The sequence below is a fragment of the Triticum dicoccoides genome, chromosome 2B, assembly GCF_002162155.2.
Source record: "Triticum dicoccoides isolate Atlit2015 ecotype Zavitan chromosome 2B, WEW_v2.0, whole genome shotgun sequence".
Lineage (NCBI taxonomy): Eukaryota > Viridiplantae > Streptophyta > Magnoliopsida > Poales > Poaceae > Triticum > Triticum dicoccoides.
In genome coordinates, this window is record NC_041383.1 from 91,379,278 (window position 1) to 91,389,203 (window position 9,926).

Sequence of the window (9,926 nt, forward strand, 5' to 3'; positions counted from 1 at the left end):
CTTATTAGTGATGATATCTTTCATATATTTAGCATAAGGGTTTGTTTTAAGCATATCAGTTAAGCGCATGTGTAAGAAAATAGGTCTAATCATTTCAGCAAAACGCTCAAAGTCCTCATCATCCTTTGACTTGGATGGTTTAGGAGGAAAGGGCATGGGTTTCTAAACCCATGGTTCTCTTTCTCTACCATGCTTCCTAGCAACAAAATCTCTCTTATCATAACGTTGGTTTCTTGATTGTGAGTTATCAAGACCAATAGCAGGTTCAATTTCTATATCATTGTTATTACTAGGTTGAGCATCTACATGAACATCATTATTAGCATTATCATCAGGTTTATGTTCATCTCCGGATTGTGTTTTAGCATCAGAGATAGAAGTATTATTAGGATTCTCAGGTATTTCTACATTAGGTTCACTGGAAGTTTGCAAAGTCCTATCATTCTTCTTTTTCTTCTTCTTAGAAGAACTAGGAGCATCTAGATTATTATTCTGAGAACTTGTTCAATTCTTTTAGGGTGGACTTCAAGATACAAAGGTTCCTGAGTCATTCTACCAGTTCTAGTAGCCACTCTAACAGCAAAGTCATTTTTATTATTTAATTCAGCAAGCAATTCATTCTGAGCCTTAAGTACTTGTTCAGCTTGAGTAGCAATCATGGAAGCATGTTTACTAGTGAGTTTAAGTTCACTTTTAACTCTAGATACATAATCATTCAAGCGTACTATCGTATAAGCATTATTCTTCAATTGTCTACCAACATAATCATTGAAATTTGCTTGTCTATTCATGAAATCATCAAATTCATCTAAGCAAGGGCTATGCAATTTAGTGGATGGGATTTCATCTTTATCATATCTATAGAGAGAATTTACCTTTACTACCTGTGTCGGGTTATCAAGACAATGTGCTTCTTCAACAGGCGGTATATTAAGACCATGTATTTCTTCAATAGGAGGTAAATTCTTAACATCATCAGCTTTAATACATTTTTCTTTCATTGATTTCTTTGCCTCTTGCATATCTTCAGGACTGAGAAATAGAACACCTCTCTTCTTAGGAGTGGGTTTAGGAATAGGCTCAGGAGTTGGCTCAATTGGTTCAGGAATTTCCTCAGGAATTGGCTCAGGGAGAGTCCAATTATTTTCATTAGTCAACATATTATTCAATAGTAATTCAGCTTCGTCGACTGTTCTTTCCCAGAAAACACAACCAGCAAAACTATCCAAGTAATCCTTGGAAGCATCGGTTAGTCCATTATAGAAGATATCAAGTATTTCATTTTTCTTAAGTGGATGATCCGGCAAAGCATTAAGTAATCGGAGAAGCCTCCCCCAAGCTTGTTGAAGACTCTCTTCTTTGATTTGCACAAAGTTATATATTTCCCGCAAGGCAACTTGTTTCTTATGAGCAGGGAAATATTTAGCAGAGAAGTAATAAATCATATCCTGGGGACTACGCACACATCCAGGAGCAAGAGAATTATACCAAGTCTTAGCATCACCCTTTAATGAGAAACAGAAATATCTTAAGGATATAAAAGTAGCGAGATCTATCATCATGAGTAAACAGGGTAGTTATATCATTCAACTTGGTAAGATGTGCCACAACAGTTTCAGATTCATGGCCATAAAAAGGATCAGATTCAACTAGAGTAATAATCTCAGGATCAACAGAGAATTCATAATCCTTATCAGTAACACAGATAGGTGAAGTAGCAAAAGCGGGGTCAGGTTTCATTCTAGCATTAAGAGACTACTGCTTCCATTTAGCTAATAGTTTCTTAAGATCATATCGATCTTTGCAGGCAAAGATAGCTTCAGCAGCTTCTTTATTCATAACATAACCCTCAGGAAAAAAAGGCAATACATAATCATTGCGGGAATTTCATCATCACTATCATCAATAATAGCATCTTCAATATTTTCATTCCCCCTAACTCTAGCAAGTTGTTCATCAAGAAATTCACCTAATGGCAAAGTAGTATCACGCACAGAAGTAGTTTCATCATAAGTATCATACAAAGCAGAAGTGGCATCATTGATAACATGCGACATATCAGAATTCATAGCAGTAGCAGGTTTAGGTGTCGCAAGCTTATTAATAACAGAAGGAGAATCTAGTGCAGAGCTAGATGGCAGTTCCTTACCTCCCCTCGTAGTTGAGGGATAGATCTTGGTTTTAGAGTCTTTCAAATTCTTCATAGTGATCAATAGATATAAATCCCAAGTGACTCAGAGAATAGAGCTATGCTCCCCGGCAATGGCGCCAGAAATTAGTCTTGATAACCCACAAGTGTAGGGGATCGCAACAGCTTTCGAGGGTAAAGTATTCAACCCAAATTTATTGATTCGACACAAGGGGAGCCAAAGAATATTCTTGAGTATTAGTAGTTGAGTCGTCAACTCAACCACACCTGGATAACTTAGTATCTGCAGCAAGGTATTTAATAGCGAAGTAGTATAATAGTAATGGTAATGGTGGTAAAAGGCAAAGATAGTAATAGCAATATTTTTGGTGTTTTGTAGTAGTTGTAACAGCAGCAACGAAAAAGTAAATAAGCGAAGCACAATATATGAAAAGCTCGTAGGCAATGGATCAGTGATGGATAATTATGCCGGATGCGATTCCTCATGTAATAGCTATAACATAGGATGACACAGAACTAGCTCCAGTTCATCAATGTAATGTAGGCATGTATTCCGTAAATAGTCATACGTGCTTATGGAAAAGAACTTGCATGACATATTTTGTCCTACCCTCCCGTGGCAGCGGGGTCCTAGTGGAAACTAAGGGATATTAAGGCATCCTTTTAATAGAGAACCGGACCAAAGCATTAACACATAGTGAATACATGAACTCCTCAAACTACGGTCATCACCGAGAAGTATCCCGATTATTGTCACTTCGGGGTTGTCGGATCATAACACATAATAGGTGACTATAGACTTGCAAGATAGGATCAAGAACACACATATATTGATGAAAACATAATAGGTTCAGATCTGAAATCATGGCACTCGGGCCCTAGTGACAAGCATTAAGCATAGCAAAGTCATAGCAACATCAATCTCAGAACATAGTGGATATTAGGGATCAAACCCTAACAAAACTAACTTGATTACATGATAAATCTCATCCAACCCATCACCGTCCAGCAAGCCTACGATGGAATTACTCACGCACGGCGGTGAGCATCATGAAATTGGTGATGGAGGATGGTTGGTGATGACGACGGCGACGAATCCCCCTCTCTAGAGCCCCGAACGGACTCCAGACCAGCCCTCCCGAGAGAGATTAGGTCTTGGCGGCGGCTCCGTGTCGTAAAACGCGATGAAACTTTCTCTTTGATTTTTTTCTCCCCGAGACGGAAGATATGGAGTTGGAGTTGAGGTCGGTGGAGGTCCAGGGGGCCCACGAGATAGGGGGGCGCGCCCTACAGGGGGGAGGCGCCCCCCTGTCTCGTGGACAGGCCCTGGGCCCCCTGGTGTATTTCTTTCGCCCAGAAATTCTTATTAATTCCAAAAAGTGCCTCCGTGGATTTGCAGGTCATTCCGAGAACTTTTCTTTTCTACACATAAAACAACATCATGGCAGTTCTGCTGAAAATAGCGTCAGTCCGGGTTAGTTTCATTCAAAATCATGCAATTTAGAGTCGAAAACAAGGGCAAAAGTGTTTGGAAAAGTAGATACGTTGGAGACGTATCAACTCCCCCAAGCTTAAACGTTTGCTTGTCCTCAAGCAATTCAGTTGATAAACTGAAAGTGATAAAGAAAAACTTTTACAAACTCTAATTGCTCTTGTTGTTGTAAACATGCAAAGCCATCATTCAGGTTTCAACAATATTATAAACTAACCATACTCACAATAACACTTAGGTCTCATAATTACTCATATCAATAACATAATCAGCTAGCGAGCCATAATAATAAAACTCGGATGACAACACTTTCCCAAAACAATCATAACATGATATAACAAACTGGTATCTTGCTAGCCCTTTCCGAGACTACAAAACATAAATGCAGAGCACCTTTAAAGATCAAGGACTGACTAAACATTGTAATTCATGGTAAAAGAGATCCAGTCAAGTCATACCCGATATAAACCAATAATAATGAACGCAAATGACAGTGTGCTCTCCAGCGGGTGCTTTTTAATAAGAAGGTGATGACTCAACATAAAAGTAAATAGATAGGCCCTTCGCAGAGGGAAGCGTGGATTTGTAGAGGTGCCAGAGCACGATTTTTAAAACAGAGATTGAATAACACTTTGAGCGGCATACTTTTGTTGTCAACGCAACAACTATGAGATGGATGTATCTTCCATACTACATGCATTATAGGCAGTTCCAACGCAGAATGGTAAAGGTTTATACTCCCCCAACCACCAACAAGCATCAATCCATGGCTTGCTCGAAACAACGAGTGCCTCCAACTAACAACAATCCTAGGGGAGTTTTGTTTAATTATTTTGATTTGCTTTGATCTTTTTGGATCATGGGACTGGGCATCCCGGTTACCGGCCCTTTCTCATGAATGAGGAGCGGAGTCCACTCCTCTGAGAATAACCCACCTAGCATGGAAGATATATGCAGCCCTAGTGGAAACATGAGCGGCTAGAGCATACAAAACAGAATTTCATTTGAAGGTTTAGAGTTTGGCACATACAAATTTACTTGGAACGGCGGGTAAATACCGCATATAGGAAGGTATGGTGGACTCATATGAAACAATTTTGGGGTTTAAGGATTTTGGATGCACAAGCAGTATTCCCGCTTAGTACAGGTGAAGGCTAGCAAAAGACTGGGAAGCGACCAACTGAGAGAGCGACAACAGTCATAAACATGCATTAAAACTAATTCACACCGAGTACAAACATGAGTAGGATATAATCCACCATGAACATAAATATCGTGAAGGCTATGTTGATTTTGTTTCAACTACATGCGTGAACATGTGCCAAGTCGAGTCACTCAATTCATTCAAAGGAGGATACCATCCCATCATACCACATCATAATCATTCTAATAGCATGTTGGCACGCAAGGTAAACCATTATAACTCAAAGCTAATCAAGCATGTCACAAGCAACTATAATCTCTAAATATCATTGCAAATATATTTACTTCATAATAAGCTGAATCAGGAACAATGAACTCGTCATATTTACAAAAACAAGAGAGGTCGAGTTCATACCAGCTTTTCCCATCTCAAGAAGTCCATCATATATCGTCATTATTGCCTTTCACTTGCAGGACCGTACGATGTGTATAATAATAAGAGTGTACGTGCATTGGACTAAGCTGGAATCTGCAAGCATTCAACTCAAGAGAGAAGACAAACAATGTGAGATCTAAATTAAATAAACAATCATGCATATGAGAGCCACTAAACATTTTCAATATGGTCTTCTCGACCCCCAAAGGAAAGAATAGAGAAGAAAACTATTTACACGGGAAAGCTCCCAACAAGAAAGAAGAATTAGAAATCTTTTTGGGTTTTCATTTTCATTCTACTACAAGCATGGAAATTAAGCTAACTGATTTTTTTTGTTTTTCACAAGGTTTATCAAACACACAAGAAGAAGACTAGAAAAAGAAACTTAAACTAGCATGGATAATACAATGAAAGAATATGAGCACCGACAACTAGTGTGTGAACATGAATGTAAAGTCGGTGAGAAATACGTACTCCCCCAAGCTTAGGCTTTTAGCCTAAGTTGGTCTAATACCAGGGACCGCCTGGCTGATATCCATAAGTGAAACCGGGGTCGTACTGAGATGCAGCGGCAACCGCCTCCTGAGCTGCGGCGTGTTGGCGAGCTGCCTCCACTCTCCTCTCGTGTCCAGCTGCTTCCTCTCTGGTAACAACATATCTTCCTTTTGTCTGATAATCAAAAAGGTAGGGAGCAGGAAGAGAAACATGGATGATGTTGCGTCTGTCATAGGTTAGTTGATATTGGAGGAATTGATCATTCCTCCCAAGAAATTGATGACTGACCATAGCTTCATAATCCAAATAAATAGGAGGTATTATCATATCTCCCTCTCATGGCGCCCCCTGTCTCGTGGACAGGCCCTGGGCCCCCTGGTGTATTTCTTTCGCCCAGAAATTCTTATTAATTCCAAAAGGTGCCTCGGTGGATTTGTAGGTCATTCTGAGAACTTTTCTTTTCTATGCATAAAACAACATCATGGCAGTTCTGCTGAAAACAACTTCAGTCCGGGTTAGTTTCATTCAAATCATGCAAGTTAGAGTCCAAAACAAGGGAAAAGTGTTTGGAAAAGTAGATACGTTGGAGACGTATCACACACACGGATCTAAAAGGTTCAGACTCATTGACTAATAACCTCTCTCACAAGCGAGATATGATCAAACCCCATGGGTGTTGGATTCATTACAATCACATAGTGATGTGAACTAGATTATTGACTCTAGTGCAAGTGGGAGACTGTTGGAAATATGCCCTAGAGGCAATAATAAAATGGTTATTATTATATTTCCTTGTTCATGGTAATTGTTTATTGTTCATGCTATAATTGTATTAACTGGAAACCATAATACATATGTGAATACATAGACCACAACATGTCCCTAGTGAGCCTCTAGTTGACTATCTCGTTGATCAATAGATGGTTATGGTTTCCTGACCATGGACATTGGATGTCATTGATAATGGGATCGCATCATTAGGAGAATGATGTGATGGACAAGACCCAATCCTAAGCATAGCACAAGATCGTTTAGTTCGTTTGCTAAAGCTTTTCTAATGTTAAGTATCATTTCCTTAGACCATGAGATTGTGTAACTCCCGGATATCGTAGGAGTACTTTGGGTGTACCAAACGTCACAACGTAACTAGGTGACTATAAAGGTGCACTACAGGTATCTCCAAAAGTATTTGTTGGGTTGGCACGAATCGAGACTAGGCTTTGTCACTTCGTATGACAGAGAGGTATCTTTGGGCCCACTCGGTAATGCATCATCATAATGAGCTCAATGTGACTAAGTAGTTAGTCATGGGATCATGCATTACGCAACGAGTAAAGTGACTTGCCGGTAACGAGATTGAATGAGGTATCTCTGGGCCCACTCGGTAATGCATCATCATAATGAGCTCAATGTGACTAAGTAGTTAGTCACGGGTTCATGCATTACACAGTGAGTAAAGTGACTTGTCGGTAATGAGATTGAACGAGGTATTGGGATACCAACGATCGAATCTCGGGCAAGTAACGTACCGATTGACAAAGGGAATTGTATACGGGATTGCTTGAATCCTTGACATTATGGTTCATCCGATGAGATCATCATGGAACATGTGGGAGCCAACATGGGTATCTAGATCCCGCTGTTGGTTATTGGCCGGAGAGATGTCTCGGTCATGTCTGCATGATTCCCGAACCCGTAGGGTCTACACACTTAAGGTTCGATGCCGCTAGGGTTATAGGGAAAGTTTGTATGTGGTTACCGAATGTTGTTCGGAGTACCGGGTGAGATCCCGGACGTCACGAGGAGTTTCGAAATGGTCCGGAGGTGAAGATTTATATATGGGAAGTCATCATACCACTACTAGGGAAAAGCCTAGCAGCAGCACGGGTTTTAGGCCTATCAGTAGCGCGGGCAGGAGCGCTATAAGGCGCTACAGCTAAAGCTTAGCAATAGCATGCCTAGACCCATGCTACTGCTAAATTGACTTAGTAGTAGTGCTTCTACAGAAGAGCGCTACTGGTAATTAGTAGTAGCGCTTCTCCTTGCCCGCGCTACTACTATTATTTAGTATTGTATTTCTTTTTTATTTCATGTTGTATTCATACACCTTTACACAAGTTTTCATACAACAGGAATTTAGAGATTTCTTTACATCATAATGAGTTATTACATCACGGGGTGAAAGAGACGTGGACTAGTTTCAAGTGGATGTCCATCCACTTGAAACTAATCTGCGGTTCTTTCACCCAATGATATAATAATATCATCATCATCATCATATCATTAACAACTTATCATCATAATACATCATTGTCATATAACACCTCCTTAAGATCAACTTAGCAAATTGGTCACTAGTTGTAATCACAAGTACTCCTCATTATCAACTCTAACACATTACCACATAATAAACATATTGTACCTCATAGGATCTACTACATTCGATTAAGACCTACTACATTTTCTAAGGTAAAATAGCAAAAAACAAGATAGCCCCTCACTCTCCATTATGGAGAATGGAGATTAGCATGTCTCCAATTCTTGCCTTTCGCTGAATGTTACTTCCAAGAACCTCCTTGCGAATGTCCATACATTTCTTCCATTCTTTGATGAGCATGTGTTCACCGGTTTTAGATTTACCTGGCAGTATGTTCAGAACTGTAAGGCGACCATTCAGATACATCAGATGAGGCACACAATCCATTGGGAGTTTCTGTTGAAAAACATAGTAATAACTTCGTAGTTAGCAATGATGTACTAGTTTTAGAAGTATGAAAAAGATGCACGGATGTCGTAATAGTAAAAAGTCTTACCAGGGTATCTCCAGAGAAGTTACCGTGGTTCAACACGTGCACTAGTGGCACGTATTCACCATAATTTGGAGGAGTTTGATAATAGTTATTGTAATCCTCAAGAAGAGTAAAAAATGCGATCAGATGATTTTTCTCCTTATAAGTTAATACGGAGCCATCGGTGTAGTGGGTTTTGTCTACCATCTTCCGCACAGTCTTTGAAGAATCAAAATAAGCTGTCAATGGAAATAAGTTGTCAACTATTTTGAAATAAACAATATAAATTAGTTAATAACTATGTTTGAGAAACTCACGTAGCGGTACAATCGGAAGCATATCAACAAGGACCCAAATGTCCATATTATCTTGCTCGATGTCAGGATCATCAAGATCCATGGTGACAATCATACCCTCATAAAAACCATACATTTTGCAAAGTGCTTCCCAATTTTGGCAACCAAAATGGGTTACGCTCTGAGCATTGCACATATTTACTTCAAAATCCATATCATGATGGGTCCTTAGGTGTATTTTCTTTGTTTCAAAATTTTCATGGTCTTCAAAACCCATCCTCTCCAAGACATAGCGTCTTGCATGGCATGGGATAAGCTAGTCAAATTGTAAAAGATGAAAATTAGACGTTGAAATAGTTGAAGTCATGCTTAATTACGAAAAAAACACTTGTCGTTGTTGCGTACCGTTTCAACATCGAAGGTCTCCTCGAGCTTAATGCTGAAGCGCCGATCTTCATCCAGCTGAACGAACATGTCGCACATACCTCGATCGTCGTGGCACCAGCTGCACTCCCCCGAGAGACTGTCGTCGTCCGTGTATGACATTTCCTACGTTCATAATTCAAAGATTAAACTTGTACATATTCTAGCACAAGTCATGCCAGAATTCAGAAAAAAATCTGGCATGACCTTTGCTAAAAAAGGACATATCGAGCGCCTGAAATTTGCCGGAACGGAAATTAATCAACACTCCGGCAAAACATAGGTCACTCGGAGGTGTAACCAAAATATGGAATAATTGCTTAAACTAAAAAATAACAAAAAATATGACATGTTCAACTAGTTCTATTAATTCAACTAGTTCTTACTAAATATAAACTTACTATAAATAGAAAAAAACTAGTTCTTTCTAAAAATAAAGTAGTTCAACTAGTTATTAATTTACTTACTAAACTAGTTCAACTAAAACTAAACTAGTTCAACTAAAACTAAACTAGTTCTATTAATTCAACTAGTTCTTACTAAGTATAAACTTACTATAAATAGAAAAAAAACTAGTTCTTTCTAAAAATAAAGTAGTTCAACTAGTTATTAATTTACTTACTAAACTAGTTCAACTAAAACTAAACTAGTTCAACTAAAACTAAACTAGTTCTATTAATTCAACTCGTTCTTACTAAATATA